This window comes from Gadus macrocephalus, chromosome 2 (assembly GCF_031168955.1).
Source record: "Gadus macrocephalus chromosome 2, ASM3116895v1".
Classification (NCBI taxonomy): domain Eukaryota; kingdom Metazoa; phylum Chordata; class Actinopteri; order Gadiformes; family Gadidae; genus Gadus; species Gadus macrocephalus.
In genome coordinates this window covers 21,938,110-21,949,450 of record NC_082383.1, presented here as the reverse complement: position 1 = coordinate 21,949,450, position 11,341 = coordinate 21,938,110, and the positions used below count along the sequence as shown (strand labels likewise).

Here is an 11,341-nt window from a genome sequence, read left to right as displayed (position 1 = left end):
GTGTAAATGCGATCATCGAAAACCATTAAATTGCAACGATATCGTTAGAAACCCTCTACAACTAGTACATAACATGAATTAATTTTTGACCGCTAGAGGGCAGCCGTTGCCGATTCTCCATAAGAACCTATAACACGACTTGGACAGGGTAGGCCCGCGCAGAGCAAGAGATTAAATGTGTTGTTGCAGCAGATTGGTTTTGATCTTCTTTCCTTTTTTTCCCTTTTTCAGGGGCAAATGATCGGGACACCTTATCGTCCTGTAATTTGCGCTCCTGTTGCCAGGAATTAGTGGGCATTTCTTGCAAAAATTCTTGATTTTGATTGAAGCTGTTCCTTATTCCGCTCGAAGCATAACGGATGACTTAAAAGAAAGTATGGACAAATAGGGGGCAGAGCCTTATGTGCTGAAAACTGATGTGCTTTTTACATGCCTTAAATAGGCATAGCTACAAATAAATCTAAATGAATGATTGGGTGAGAGCCTTCTGCAGCAGTCTGCCTTCGCCCCCTTGGCTAGAATCTAACATCTTCAGGGGGGCTGAGACGGTGAGACGTTATAACTCTAGCCAAGGTTGCGCAGCCAGATTGCCAGACATGCTTAGACGGAGAACCTTATCAAGTTTTCGTACTTCGCCTCGTTAAGGTTGCGTGTGTGTGTGTGTGTGTGTGTGTGTGTGTGTGTGTGTGTGTGTGTGTGTGTGTGTGTGCGCGCCCGCGTGCGTGCGTGTTTGTGTCTACTCAAAGCCTATTTAACCGCCTCCTTGCTGAAAAGAACACGACGTCCTTTTCAACCCTTCTTGTTGTTCTTCGTGGAGACCAGCTGATCAAAACGAAAGTGAAAGCGTTCCCAAGAGCGGTATGCGACGAACGATGAGCCGTGGCTCAGCGAAATATAACCAGATATTTGACTACATACATGTGCATCACCCAAGTGGGTGCTACATATTGGTGGTGGTTAGTGAGGTCCCCCCTTCACTTTAGGCGTCTTTGAGTGTTATTAATTATTATTATTATTCATGTTTAACCTCTGTTTTCCTTTTATTCCTAGTCTGTTTTACATAGTTTTGAATGATGACTATATGCTCTGTAAGGTGACCTTGGGTGTCTTGAAAGGCGCCTCTAAATTAAATGTATTATTATTATTATTATACATCCGATGGATTATGCTGAAGTAGAATCTGCCTAGAGACCTTGGCAAACACACGTAAAGGCTGACGCTAAATTGATTTAGTAAAGCACTATAAAAAAAATGGGGGGTGTTTGAGTTGTATTAGTGTGTGTGTGTGTGTGTGTGTGTGTGTGTGTGTGTGTGTGTGTGTGTGTGTGTGTGTGTGTGTGTGTGTGTGTGTGTGTGTGTGTGTTCGTGTGTGTGTGTGTGTGTGTGTGTGGGGGGGGGGGGGGGGGGGGGGGGGTTATGGAAGCATGCGTGCATGCATTTGTGCTTGCATGCGAGCATTAGAGTCCAATTTCCTTAAAAAATATGATCAACATGAAACCACTGACTTCCTTTAAATATATAACCCAATAACCTAAAAAAAGAGGCCTGACCTTTAGCATAAACACAATTTACAGGAAAGCGACACCATTGCTTTGTCAGGTGTAAACTGAGGTATAGATACAGTTAAATAATTGTAGCATATCAAAAAGTATCAAATAAGTATGCAACATAAACATACATTTATTTTCACGCCACATATGAATCTACTCTGACCTGCGTAGTTTAGGCAATCCTTAATGTGGGATCACAACATACGCACACAGACTCACACAGACACACACAATGCTTTACATGAGTGTTAGGCCCAATCCCGTTTCTTTGCTCACAACCCTACATCTCAACCCTAACCCTAACCCTTACCCTCATAGCTCATGCTCATTGCTACCCCCAACCGATCCCCTACCAAATGGGACAACCCTACCCTGTGACGTCATCATGGCCTCCCCGTGCCCCCTAGCAGATAACCAGACCCCTGGTAATGTTACAAGAGACAGACTGGCTGCCATTGTCTCGGGCAACGAGCAAGACCCATTGTAAAGATGTTTAACCTGAAATGGTATTTATATTTTGTAATTGGCATGTTTAAAGAAAGGATTTTTTCATTACTATTTGTCCCTCGTAATATACCTTTATTTTGAATGTCACTTAGCTACATGTTAAAGGTGGTATTAGGGTGCACTCACACTAGGCCATCTGGCCGTGGCCGTTGGCCGTTTTCACACCTAACCGTGCTCAAATTGCCCCATCGTTCTCTGGCCTGCACTCACACTAGGCCATCTGGCCGTCGCAGCTGTGGCCTGGCCACGGAAGACTCTTGTACATACGTCATCACGTCGTAACACGTCATCACCAAGCGTCCGCTGCATGGACCATAATAAAGTCTGCCGCCAGTCAGAGTTTTAACAACAATGGACAACAACACAGAGAACACACCAACAGTTGTACCGCTTGACGCAATGTTTACCGTTTAATGGGAAAGAAGGCTCGTCGCCTTTATTATGTCCGTGGTCGTCGCATTGACTATACGTCATCCAGCTCAGGTTGCGTAGCCGTGCGTGTGCGCGACTGCGCGTGTCGGCTCATTAGCATCTGTACCGTAGCGGCCCGTGCCGTAGCAGCACACCTCTCCCAAGTGGCCAAATTGGCCCGGCCTGGCCAGACCGGCCACGCTCACACTGGCAGATTTGAGCACGGTTAGGTGCTAAAACGGCCACGGCCACGGCCAGATGGCCTAGTGTGAGTGCACCCTTAGATAATAATCGGTTAAGAACAAGAACACTTTAGAAGAAAAACTTTATTTAGATAAGAAACACTGAACCACACATCTAAAAATACACACACACGCATCTAAAAATACACACACACGCACACCTAAAAATACACACACACACACACACACACACACACTCTCTCTCAGCTTTTGAGAGAATGGTGGAGAATCACATCTTTTCCACCATTCCGCCAACTTTGCCTCGCTCTCCTCATGCCTCGCCTGCCCCCTGGCACTCTCCTCTTGGAAGGGGTGTCTGGGGTGGTGGAAGGGGTGCCTGGGGTGGAGGAGCATGAGGGAGAGGTGGGGGGGCTGGTGGCAGTGGACTCAACGAAGTCCTGAAAGAAAACGAATAGAAGGAATTAGGAATTATATGCCAGAACTGGGTGATATGGCCATATGTTATGTACAATATATAATAGCTATGTACACAATATAGTAACTGCCAAAAAATACATTGATTAACAATGTAATATTACTAATATAATATAATATATTAGTATATATAATAATACTTATAGAATATTACTAATATAATATAATATATTAGTATAAAGCTTATTTTTAACTTGGACTCACTAGAACATGGAAGATCTGGATATCATACGACATGAGCCCCGCAGCTCCCCGACCGCGGGGAGCTGCGGAAGATCGCCCTTTCGCGATCTTCCGAGAGTCCGCGGCCGGGCTTCGGGCTTTTCCGTTTTCTCGCAAGGTATTGTGGGAGCAAGTCAGAACTGAAACGCTTTGAGCGTGCCCATCGAAAATCTCAATTTTGAGGGGATGTTAGCCCTCCCCCTTACCCCTTAAGCTACCTTTAAACTGGTATTGGGACATGGCTCCACGGCGCGTGAACGCGCAACAGCGAGGGATTTTTTTTTTTTTTGAGATTTTCCTTGGAGCAAAGGAATGAGATTCAACCTTACTACGAGGCTGTGGTCAAATGGGGGGAGGTCATGTGACTTCTTGCAAAATATGGTTTTGTCACAGCGAAACAAAGAGTATGCAGTGTGTAGGTGTGTGTGTTTGTTTATTTCTGTGTGTGTGTGTGTGTGTGTGTATGTGTGTGTGTGTGTGTGTGTGTGTGTGTGTGTGTGTGTGTGTGTGTGTGTGTGTGTGTGTGTGTGTGTGTGTGTGTGTGTGTGTGTGTGTGGGAAGGGGGGGAAATGAGAAATAGGAAATAGTAGAGTCTGGGTCTGTGACTGTGTGTGCGTGTGTGTGTGACAGTGTGGGTGTATGTACTGGATCTATATCAGTCATATTTCTGAGTACGTGAATCTATTTTTAGTGGGAAACTGCAGCAGCTTATAGTAGTCAAATTAAAAAAAATGCATAAGCAAAGTTAAAGCAAGTGCTTGACCCTCAGAAGAGATATGTTTATGTTTCCATCAGTCTGTTTGGGATAAAGTAAACGTCCATCGTTTCATGGAATTAAGATACCAGATGCGAATGTTTTCACTTTCGCTCATCAGTGAAAGTGAACCTCTGACTGGGGCTCTCTCTTGGAAATCTTCTTGTGGTGATTTGCAAAAAATCTGTGAAAATTGGGAAATTCTCAGACAGTAGCCACTACCTAATTCTTCGGTAACTGTGATGGAATCAGTTCGCTCGATATCGGACCAATTCCAAAAGTTGTTGTCTGTGCTCTTGGACTCACCATGACTTCAACATTAGGGCCAGTTCTGATTATTCCCCAGAGTTTATTTTAAGGAAAAGGTTTCATTTTCAGAATTAGAACTCGTCCCAACAAGTGACATGGTTCGACAATGGTTTCTCTTTCATTACTTTTCAGCGGAATGAATCCTTGAATTCAGATTATATGATTTATGTCATAGGTCATTATCTATCCTATTATATAATTGTATTACAACTTATAATATCATTCTGTCAGAAACCCATTGTTACAATCGTAATAATGACTTCAAAGGATTAAGAATACATCTCACAGCTTTTCTAATCAAAGGGTTTTTAAATGGCATTCCAACATTGTTGTTAACAATACATATTGATTATGTATGATTCAATTATTATTATTAATGTTTATTTTATGTGGTCATAGCAATTACTTCGGACAGACCTCTCCTGGAACCGTCACCTTATCGTGGTGGAGAGGTTTGCGTGTCCCTGTGAACCTGAGAGCTGTGTTGTCTGGAGCCTTGTGCTCCTGGTAGGGTCTCTCATGGCAGAGTGGTCTCAGGTGAGGGGCCAGACTAAGAATGGTTCATAAAACTCCAATGAATAACGGAAAAAGAGGAGATGTGACCCGGCCCGGAGGAAGCCCGGGGCCCCCGTCTGGAGCCAGGCCCAGACGGAGGGCTCGATGGCGAGCGCCTGGTGGCCGGGTTTGCCACGGAGCCCGGTCGGGCACAGCCCGAACAAACTACGTGGCACCCCCCCTCTCTTCATCCCATGGGCCCACCACCTGTGGGAAGACCCGTTGGGGTCGGGTGCGCAGCCACATGGGTGGCAGCGAAGGTCAGGGGTCTCGACGGACCAGACCCGGGCGGCAGAAGCTGGCTCTGGGGACGTGGAACGTCACCTCGCTGTGGGGAAAGGAACCGGAGCTTGTGAGGGAGGTGGAGCGCTATCAGTTAGATCTGGTGGGGCTTACCTCCACGCACAGTCTCAGCTCTGGTACCGTACTCCTGGATAAGGGTTGGACTCTATTATTCTCCGGAGTTGCCAAGGGCGTGAGGCGCCGGGCGGGTGTGGGGATACTCATAAATCCCCGGCTGAGCGCCGCGGTGTTGGAGTTTACCCCGGTAGACGAGAGGGTCGCCTCCCTGCGCCTAAGGGTTGTAGGGGGGAAAACTCTGACTGTTGTTTGTGCGTATGCACCAAACAGCAGCTCAGAGTACTCGGCCTTCTTGGAGACCCTGAATGGAGTCCTGTATGGGGCTCCAGTAGGGGACTCCGTAGTTCTGCTGGGAGACTTCAACGCCCACGTGGGCAACGATGGAGACACCTGGAGAGGCGTGGTGGGGAGGAACGGCCTCCCTGATCTAAACCCGAGCGGTCGTTTGTTATTGGACTTCTGTGCTAGTCATGGATTATCCATAACAAACACCATGTTCGAACATAAGGGTGCTCATAAGTGTACCTGGTACCAGAGTACCCTAGGCCGAAGATCGATGATCGATTTCGTGATCGTGTCATCTGATCTGAGGCCGCATGTTTTGGACACTCGGGTAAAGAGAGGGGCGGAACTGTCAACCAACCACCATCTGGTTGTGAGTTGGATCAGGGAATGGGGGAAATTTCCGGATAGACCTGGTAAGCCCAAACGAGTAGTGCGGGTGAACTGGGAACGTCTGGAGGAGGCCCCCGTCCTAGGTATCTTCAACTCACACCTCCGGCGGAGCTTTTCTGGCATTCCTGTGGAGGTTGGGGGCATTGAGCCGGAGTGGGCGGTGTTCAAAGCCTCCATTGCTGAAGCTGCGGTGGCTAGCTGTGGCCTCAGGGTCTTAGGCTCCTCAAGGGGCGGTAACCCTCGGACACCGTGGTGGACTACGGTGGTCAGGGAAGCCGTCCGACTGAAGAAGGAGGCCTTCCGGGATATGATATCCTGGAGGACTCCTGACTCGGTTGCAGGGTACCGACAGGCTCGAAGGGCTGCAGCGGCTGCCGTGTCGGAGGCTAAGCAGCGGGTGTGGGAGAAGTTCGGAGAGGCCATGGAGAAGGACTTTCGGTCGGCACCAAAGTGTTTCTGGAAGACTATCCGGCACCTCAGGAGGGGGAAACGGGGAACCATCCAAGCTGTGTACATTAAGGATGGGACTCTGTTGACCTCAACTGAGGAGGTCGTCGGACGTTGGAAGGAACACTTTGAGGAACTCCTGAATCCGAATAACACGCCCTCTATGTTGGAGGCAGAGCTCGAGGTTGATGGTGTTTCGTCGTCAATTTCCCTGGTGGAGGTCACTGAGGTAGTCAAACATCTCCGCAGTGGCAAAGCCCCAGGGATTGATGAGATCCAGCCAGAAATGCTAAAGGCTCTGGGTGTTGAGGGGCTGTCATGGTTGACACGCCTATTCAACATCGCGTGGGAGTCGGGTACAGTGCCAAAGGAGTGGCAAACCGGGGTGGTGGTTCCCCTGTTCAAAAAGGGGGACCAGAGAGTGTGTGCCAATTACCGGGGTATCACACTTCTCAGCCTCCCTGGTAAAGTCTACTCCAAGGTGCTGGAAAGGAGGGTTCGGCCGATCGTCGAACCTCAGATTGAAGAGGAACAATGCGGTTTTCGCCCCGGACGTGGAACTACGGACCAGCTCTTCACTCTCGCAAGGATCCTGGAGGGGGCCTGGGAGTATGCCCATCCGGTCTACATGTGTTTTGTGGATCTGGAGAAGGCGTATGACCGGGTCCCCCGGGAGAAACTGTGGGAGGTGCTGCGGGAGTATGGGGTAAGGGGGTCTATCCTCAGGGCCATCCAATCTTTGTACTCCCAAAGCGAGAGCTGTGTTCGTGTTCTCGGCAGCCAGTCAGTTTCGTTCTCAGTGGGTGCTGGTCTCCGCCAGGGCTGCGCCTTGTCACCAATCCTGTTTGTGATATACATGGACAGGATATCGAGGCGTAGTCGTGGTGGGGAGGGGTTGCAGTTCGGTGGTCTGAGGATCTCGTCACTGCTTTTTGCAGATGATGTGGTCCTCATTGGATCATCGGCCTGCGACCTTCAGCACTCACTGGATCGGCTGGCGGCCGAGTGTGAATCGGCTGGGATGAGGATCAGCACCGCTAAATCTGAGGCCATGACTCTTAGCAGGAAACCGGTGGATTGCTTACTCCGGGTAGGAAATGAGTCCTTAGCCCAAGTGAAGGAGTTCAAGTACCTCGGGGTCTTGTTCGCGAGTGAGGGTACTATGGAGCGTGAGATTGGCCGGAGAATCGGAGCAGCGGGGGCGGTATTGCGTTTGCTTTACCGCACCGTTGTAACGAAAAGAGAGCTGAGCCGCAAGGCAAAGCTCTCGATCTACCGGTCGATCTTCGTTCCTATCCTCACCTATGGTCATGAGGGCTGGGTGATGACCGAAAGGACGAGATCGCGGGTACAAGCGGCCGAGATGAGTTTTCTCAGAAGGGTGGCTGGCGTCTCCCTTAGGGATAGGGTGAGAAGCTCAGCCATCCGTGAGGAACTCGGATTAGAGCCGCTGCTCCTTTACTTAGAAAGGAGTCAGCTGAGGTGGTTCGGGCATCTGGTAAGGATGCCCACTGGGCGCCTTCCTTGGGAGGTGTTTCAGGCACGTCCAGTGGGGAGGAGACCTCGGGGAAGACCCAGGACTAGGTGGAGAGATTATATCTCAACACTGGCCTGGGAACGCCTCGGGATCCCCCCGTCAGAGCTGGTCAATGTGGCCCGGGAAAGGGAAGTCTGGGGCCCCCTGCTTGAGCTGCTCCCCCCGCGACCCGACCCCGGATAAGCGGTCGAAAATGAGATGAGAGACCAGATGCATTGTTTGAGTGTTTTAGCATTAATTCACACCCCTTGTCCACAGGCTGCTTTTGAAAAGATAGAACAACTATAGTAGAAAGAAAGGAAAGAGAAAAACCAAAAAAGAAAAATGCAAGCATGTTTACATGTTAATTACATATATAGGCTACTCTACAGAGCAAAGGCAACATGATCAAGCAATCACCCAGTTAAGAAATATCCATTGGAACATTTTGTTTCGATTTGAGGCCTACTTTGAGTCCTTTGTTCAAAGCATTACTGTTGGTCTCTAATTTTAGATTAGTGGGTAGAGAGTTCCAAAGTTTGGACCCCTTTACAGCGATAGCAGACTGACAGAATGAAGTCTTGTGTTTAGGGATGAGACCATCACCACTAGTGGAGGCTTGTGTGATCGCTCTGTGAGAACCCGGACACCTCATGGCCATTACTGACACATGATTATTTAGACATTTAAAAAACAATCAGAGTACGGAAATTCATTACATTTTCTAAAGTGAGAAAGTTGAGTTTCCTTAAAATCCGACAGTGATGCCAATTCATTGGTTTCCAGTCCATGAGTTTTATTGCCTGCTTGTATCTTGAGACTATAGGTTTCATTGTGGAGCTTTTGGCCATGACGTGATGCAATATGATAAATGAGAGAAAATCATTGCATGCATGTATAGTTTTGCAGCTTGATGTTCTTTCTGATAAAACGTAAGCAGTTAAGATTTGGTCTGACCTTCTTACAGATGTACTTAACCTGACTGTCAAACTTTAAGTTCTTGTCCAGGATGATACCAAGGTACTTAACTTTGTTCACTACATCAGTGATTTCTTTCTTAATCCTAACCTCAAATACATCATGAGCATGATTAAGAGTTAGTTGAGATAACTCAAAATAGAATGTGAATACTTAGTTAGTAATATAGTTAGTAGGATACGTAGTAAGCACGCAGGAAGTTCGTAGTCGATAGAATGTGTTACACATTTACAAGGAAATCCGCTGGTCTTTGTCTTTCATATGAAACCATTAGTCATTTTACCTTATCATAGCGGAGTTCGATTAGGGAACAAAGCAAGACTTGTGATGCCGAATGGCCTTGTTTCCCTTTTCGGTTGAAGCATAAAAGTCCCATGGGTATTTATATTGTTCATAATCCAGGAAAGGCAATTCTCTCAATATCACCACTTCCACAATCACCCAACAGTTGTTTTAAAAGCAAGATTATTCATGTGTAAACTCACATATACTCAGAGCATATGTGGATGTCCTGGAGATGGCCGTGTTGCCCTTTCATCGCTGACCGCCATGTCGGTTGGAGGAGGAAGCTGGTTTGGCCAGAATTAGGAGTGATCACAGTCAGCATTACCAATATTAAGTGTGTCACACTTTAATATTAGTTATCATCACAATATCCCAGTTCACTAGAACAGGGGACTCATGCACACAGAAACCAGCACGGTTACAACACCAACACACACCACACACACACACACACACACACACACACACACACACACACACACACACACACACACACACACACACACACACACACACACTGGAGTAGCCTCACTAGATACTGTATAAACATACTGAACTGCACATGTATATGTATATCTATACACACACACCCACAAACAGTAGACTGTCTAGAATATATACACACAAACACGCACACAGACACACACACTCACACACTCACACAAATATGGATGTAACCTCTCCAGCTATATATACACAAATAATATAGACTAACATATATCAACAATACCAAACAAGTAAGAAAAGGTTGTTAAGCCTGTAGTAAAATTGGTTGGCAAGACCAGTTAAGGAAGCCCATATATCTACAAAACCTTAGGCCTTGATTCAATAATAGTATTAATAATTAATATGCGTGTACATATGTATAATAAATAAACAATGTGCACCGGCTAGGCGCCTGGCGGAAAAGTGAAGGACTGTCGGACTTGAGTGTGGAGAGGGCCACCGTTTGGAATGTTGGCGGGCTGTCAGGAGGACAAGGGCCGACATTGTTGTGACAAAGCTGAGTTTTGACAAAAAGCGGTGCTCGAACATTGTTGTGACAGCGCTGCGATCACCTCCCCAGTCCGGCTGCGGCCGGAGATCCACTTCGCATCTTCACAGGCTTTGTCCCAACAGGCTGCGGCTAATTAGAAACAGGTCAGACTGAATGTGGAGTTGCGAACACACACAAACTGACACACACACACACACACACACACACACACACACACACACACACACACACTGTGGCAACCCCGATCCAACGGAGGAGTTCGAGCCCCGCCAGCGCCCTCTCCGCGGGCAGGTAGTCAGGGGGAGATATGTGCCGCTCGGCGCAGCGATGCGGGAGGGAGCATCGAGCGCACCCGCGCAATCACGGAGATGCGGAGCACCCGGCGGAGCAAGACAGCGGAGGGGACTTAACGGCCGCGTGGACACCAGTCAGGGGAACGCGACCGAACGGGAAAGACGCAGTGGGTGGAGATTACCCGAACCCCCGCTAATGCCAATACCAATACGCTTCCCCCCAGGACTAAGCCGCCGAAGACGCCGGGGATCGAGACCCCGCCCCCCGCAGCAGGACCAGACCCGGCGCGGTGTCCTTTATTCCCAGACCAGGAAGAACCTGAGTTCACTCCTTTGTTCCTTTTTTTGCATGAGTGGTTAACCGAAATAAACGAACGTTAACCTACGCCTTGTTTGGTCCATCTCCCCTGGAAACCTCAGCCGCCGACGATCGGGGTTGCCACAGTGGTGGAGAATGCAGGCAACGCGATCCTACGGCAGACCCTAGAGGACCATGAGTCAACCCGGAGTCCCGGCCGCAACGCGGGAGGAGGAGATCGAGGTGTTGCGGCGATGCATGGCCCGGATGGCTGAGCAGCTCGCACGTAGGGTTGCCAACCGTCCCGTAAAATACGGAATCGTCCCTTATTTGGCAATTAAATGTTGCGTCCCGTATTGAACCAATACGGGACGCAATTTGTTCCGTATTTCCATAAATGTCCAATACACATGTCTGTCACACACACAAATACTAAATCTAACAATAATGATCAAAACAAAACACAGGGAATACTACGGTCAGCAAAATTGTCGCGGCGGGATCTAC

General features: G+C 48.2%; 2 long non-coding RNA genes across 2 annotated transcripts; one reads left to right on the top strand and one right to left on the bottom strand.

Moving 5' to 3' along the window:
• Positions 1-3,740: 3,740 nt before the first annotated feature.
• LOC132473998 (uncharacterized) lies at positions 3,741-9,760 on the bottom strand. The gene is made up of 2 exons (XR_009529541.1): positions 8,212-9,760; positions 3,741-4,847 (listed from the first exon to the last, which is right to left on the bottom strand). It is a non-coding gene; the product is annotated as an uncharacterized LOC132473998 (long non-coding RNA).
• A 413-nt stretch (positions 9,761-10,173) lies between these two features.
• Positions 10,174-11,119, top strand: LOC132473979 (uncharacterized). The gene is made up of 2 exons (XR_009529534.1): positions 10,174-10,703; positions 10,957-11,119. It is a non-coding gene; the product is annotated as an uncharacterized LOC132473979 (long non-coding RNA).
• Positions 11,120-11,341: the final 222 nt, after the last annotated feature.